Source organism: Durio zibethinus, unplaced genomic scaffold, assembly GCF_047325235.1.
Source record: "Durio zibethinus cultivar Kanyao isolate XHJ-2024 unplaced genomic scaffold, ASM4732523v1 HiC_scaffold_30, whole genome shotgun sequence".
In the NCBI taxonomy this organism is placed as follows: Eukaryota; Viridiplantae; Streptophyta; class Magnoliopsida; order Malvales; family Malvaceae; genus Durio; species Durio zibethinus.
In genome coordinates, this window is record NW_028322653.1 from 2,418,795 (window position 1) to 2,424,234 (window position 5,440).

The window sequence follows — 5,440 nt, forward strand, 5'->3', positions numbered from 1 at the left end:
GAGCTCTCATTTATTTATTTTCGCTTTTTGTCTTTGCTTTGCGGTATATTCTTCAGCTTATCTTATCTGCGAACACGAATCAGAGAAAATTCCTTCTACTTTATGATAAAAAGGGAATTGCTGTAGCGCAGCTACCGTTCGTGGCAGGGAGTTGAAAGGCTTAGCAGCAGCCATTAGCCATTCTCCTTCCTAAAGCATCACTTCAGCGGTCATTTTCCCCGACCTTCTACTCCGTACTATGAGATAGAGGAAGGAAAAGTTATGAATTGCAATGGACTATCCGAAATCCGATCTAGCCCAAATCCCCTTTCCCAACTGCTATTCGAATCTCGATCTCTGGAATCGAAAGCAAGACCAACGAGCCCTCGGTCAAGCGAAAGACTTACGACTTTGAATTGAGGATCGCTAGAATCCGAAGCTCTTTCAAGTCCTCTGGGCACAAAGGAACTAAACACTACACTATTCTTTCTATCTCTTTAGTTCGAATGCTTTTCTGCTCTTAATAGAGAGCGCAGTTCCAGCAGAATCCTAATCAGACTATTGCTCGTACCTAATCACTGCTTAAACCCTCGGTGAAACTGGCTTAAGCCCGACTACAGAGCCCATCTATATAGGGATATACCACCAAACCTGTGAACCAAAGCGCATTCTAACTCCCTTACTCTATCAAGTAAGTACTTTCATTCCTTTGGAAAAAAGAAAGTCTGCTAAAAAAAAAAAATCGTCTTCTGTGATGTCAGGGAGAAATCGTCTGCTCACTTGCGACAAGAGGGCATCCTCTGGCTCTCTTCCATTCGTTGATTTCTGTCTTTCGCTCGTGAGTTGTGGGACCATCCCCGAATCGTCTTAGTAAGGTTCAATTTGCTTCTTCCTTCCAATGTGTCCCTCAGGTCATGTTTAATAGCCCCGCTTTTAGGGAACCCCTAATGGTAACTTCTCTCCCCTCTCATCAGGTAATTATTTTTCTTCTTTGAGTTAGCGAAATGACTTCCGTTCTTGGTTCCCGACCGATCTAAAAGCGCTTTCCTTCTTTCGGTTGTATCGAGGGATCCGGGTCTATACCTATTCCCCTATCCTTTCTTTGTGGGTTGATCCTTTTACTAATTCCCCTATTCAGAAAGATGAATCTCCGGTTTTTGTTTGATAATGGGGGAAAGGGACGAAGACTAAGGTTCTGCTTTTCCTTTTGGATGCCCATTGGCGAGTGTCTTAGTAAGCCGTAGACCTTCCATTCTGTATTGCGTAACCATAACCTATGTTGGTCTATCGGGCTCTGCCCTCCTATTCGAGCAAGGCTAAGGGTTTTTCTTTCTTGGTTGAGGCCCGGCCCGACCTTCTTGTGTGACTTGAGGCTTGAAATGCTCTTTCCACTTTCTTTCCATTTCCTGAGCCTGAGGCGAGAGCTTGCTTTACCGAGAACTAGGCTTTTGCTTCATCAGATGCTATAGACGAGACCACTTATGTCACTTAATTGTCTGCCTTAGAGGATACACCTTCTGTCTCTGCCGCAGAATCAGATTTTTTAGAGTAAAATACTGATTTAGTTGAGTAGTCTCATCTAAAGTGGACGATTGAGCAACAGAAAGAGGTTCGGCGGTGGAAGAGGTTTGATCATCTCCTGCAGACTCCGCGGCACCAGACGCTTTTTGAAGGCACTCTGGGGAAAGATCTTTCTTACTTGCCGACAGTTACTCTCTAGTTATGTATGGGTCTCCCGCGTTACCTCGACCCAAAAAGGTGGCAACCGGTTCCGGGATAGCGTACTCTCTTTTTCCATCCTCAGATCCAACTTCAGCGAAGGCAGACTTTTTTCGATAAGGAGGGGGGCCCTTCTATTGTATTGATACTAATCCCGCCTAAAATACGGAGTAAACCACTATCAGGTTAGAAGCGGAAACCTCTTCATGAACAGATCCGCGAGTTTCTCTTATTCTTATGGGCATCACACCAGATTGGGCAGTCCCAGTAAAGAATCAAAGCCAAGGGAAGGCTGTTTTGTTTGGATTACTGTCTTAAACTAAACAAAGAAACCTGAAAGCAGCTACACCTCTTCTGGTAGGTCTAGTTCTCCCATTCTCTGATATCTATCATTTGACTGGGATTGATTTCTCCCCTTATTTGCCTTAAACCCATATGACATCAACCAGAAGCACGAAAGCAAGTCTGTTTGTTCAGCTGAATTGGCTATGAAGGAAGGAAAGGCAGGAAATTCTATACTTAACATCTTACACCCTATTCAAAGAGGAAGTCATCTCTCTGACAAGAAAATCATCTATATTACGCCATTTGACGATCATAGATGTATTAGGGCAGCCCTTTGAAAGAGGAAGATTCCCGACCTGACTGAAGGGGAGGCGGGTAGAAGAGCAAGCTGAGTTTCCAGACTCTTGGACTACACTAGGCCCACAGGGAAAACTATGACTGGTCAGCGGGGAACCACTAGTCATGGTAGCCATCCCCTTCCCCTTCGATCTATCATGGATTAAAAAGACGAGATGGGCATTGAACACAGCCAAAGCAAAGACGGAGGAGAAGCTATGACGAAGCGACTCTCCTTTCTTTGACGTACGGTATATGAAGGCCAAGAATGAATGGTAGACGTAGGCAAAAAAGGATAAACGTTCAGGCTTCAGACGAGGGGCAGGAACTTTCTAAGCCACTCCAAAAAAAAAAGGGAAGAGAGAAAAGAAGAGAGGGTTTGTCCCAGCCGTTAGAGAAGAATTAAAAATAGAGGTTTGTTAAGCCAACGGGAATGTCATCAATCACTTTACGTCCAGCTGAAAGCTGAGAAAGCCAACCTTCTTAAGAGAGAAGAACTTTCCTTTGTTCAAGACATACCATGAGTGAAACCGAAACCGCTAGGCCATCACTAGTCTAGATTTTCAGATCTTTAAAAGCCATTCCTTCAGGGGATGAAGTCCTAAAGTGAACCAGCTGTTAAAAGCTCTAAGGGCGTGGCAACAAGGCGTAGGCAGTCGTAGCCTTTTAGCTTGGACTAGGATTAGCGTGGCACTTGCCTTTTCATCCCTCTCCCGTTGGTCGAGTTGTAACATCCCTCTCCTCTGCTTGAACCGGATTCCCTACTCTAAGAAAGTCAGTGCCCGAGGGGAAGAATAGGCAGCTGTTAGAGTAACGGTCGGTGGGAATAGGACTAGCTTTCTTTTCTTTACAGAACAGATTCAACAAGAGAGTCCTCTAGGCCTGTTCGTCACGTTTGCTTTCTTAGTACAGTCTTCCTATTTGTTATTTGCCCTATTAGAGTGCTTACTATGGAAGGGATTAGCAAGAGGTCAAAGCACTGGGTCTAGTGGGACTTCCCCTTAAAGGCTAGAATGGAAAGATTCCCCACTCCAGTACAGCATTTTCTTTTACTTCATAGTAAAAGGGTAAGCAGAGAGGATGGATAGCAAACCTGTAAAAAAATTTCCTCTTTTTTACCTCTTTTCTCTATTCTAGCTTGGCAATTGTTAGCCAGCGAGAAGGAATGAAACTCGAAAGAAAACGAACTTACTCAGAGAGCTTACTTGCTCTTAGTTACTTGCTTTCCCGGTTTGAGAATAGAAAGGGAATGATGGATTTTTTTTTATTGTCTGATGCATAGGAAACTGCTTTCGAACTGGTCTAGTAGCTTTCCTTAGAGAATGCAATTGGCTGGGGGGATATGCTAATGTATAGGTTTTTTTAAAGTAAAGTCTATTAACAGTAGGCCTTAGTCCCTTACAGGCCTACTCTTCCCTTGCCCTTGCGGGAGTGTACCTGTTTTCCATGCATTCTATTAGCGTTCTAAGCTTGAAAGTCATTCTCGATCCTTAGACTTTCATTTGGACTTATGGAAATTTCGTATTCAAAGTAGGCTATTCATTCTGTATGCCCATGCCCATTGGTGAGTGTATTCTTAAACTTAGTGGTCATTTCCTTTTGTTTTACTTTCTGTCCTTGATTGATGATTGGATAGCTAAGAGACTAACCGCTTTCAGACTAAGAAAGACCACTTAGTGGAACTAAAGAAAATTGACCCTTTTCCGATTAGAAGTCTAGGGCAAGGGTCCTATACCTGAAAGCACAGTTACTTGTTTCAACTTAATAAGAGATTGCAACAACTAAAGAAAAGTGCTCCTTAGCCGACTTCCAACTTCAGTTTAGGAAAGCACTAGCCCTTACCACAACCACAGAAGAAAAAGGATCGGTTGGTAGCAAACAAAGGAAACCGGTTCCGTGGGGGATGGAAGTGCCTAAAAAGTACTCTACACCAGGCCACAATTCATTCGACGTTCTGGGGGGGCTAGCTCTCCCGCATCGGTGCAGCTAAGGAGGCGTCGGTCCGAATATACGAAAATGGGAATTCCCCGAAGACCGAAAGTCGCCAAGGCTGTTCTGAGAAGACTTCATCCCAAACTCTTAGGGCGGGTTGCAGAACACAGGGAAGAAAGATAGACGACCTGGCTGATACTTCACATAGACCCTTAGAAGAACGCTTTTTAAAACACATGCCAGCTAACTTTGAGGAACTGTTTGGGCATTGAAGCTTTAGGTTGGATCTCCTTTCTAGGGGTAGCGGGTCAGACAAGGGGGATTGCCTGATCGGCCGTTGTCACTCGATCGGTAGCAAGGTAAGCGATAAACTATCTGTCGAAATGGAAAGCCTTGCCTACTCATCTACAAAGGAGAGACTTCCTTTAGTTTAGTTAGGAAATAGGTTCAACGTGGAATTATAGGTAGGTGCCTTAGTGGGATTGTCGAAAAGCAATCTTTCGAAGAAGACCTTGATCCAGAATGTTCGGATAATTCTCTGGAACCCCCTTCCCCTTAAACTATAAGGCCTTTACCTATTTCTTAGTATTAGTAATGGTAGGACTAGTAAGGTGTCTTTGAGAAGACCCTTTCCTAACCTAAGGCCCAAAGAAGACCAAGCAGCAGCCTTGAATGAGGATGTAGAGGATGATGCTTCTAATTTCCTGACTGAACTACTCACCGGAACTACTTTTCCTTCACTTAGAAAGCGAGACTTAAAAGCATTTCTTCTTTCAAAGACAAAGCTTGGATTGATGAATTCCAATGGGATAAAGAGCACTTGAAGGGCCACTCTTTTTCTTCTCTTATCCTTTGGCCTGGAATGCTCATAACTACCATATATGGAAGGAGAAGGTGTCAAAAGATTGCCTGCTGCCACTTAGTCATTCAGCTTGTGTTACGGGGAAGAAGTAAGCAAGTGTAGCGTATAGTCTCTGTTAAGGTCTTTAATGGCTCTTCGCTGCTGGTTTCCCTTTGGGTGTAATGAAGGCCCCGAACTTACTAGCCGCTGCGCCCCTTGCCTTTTGAACCAGACCCGAGCCCTAGAGTAGAGCTTGAGCTGAGAATTTTGCCTTTAGCCTTTGGCACCTCTGCCTGGATCAATCTCGTCTGGAGCAACCAAAACCAACTCTGTTTGCTCTAAACCAAC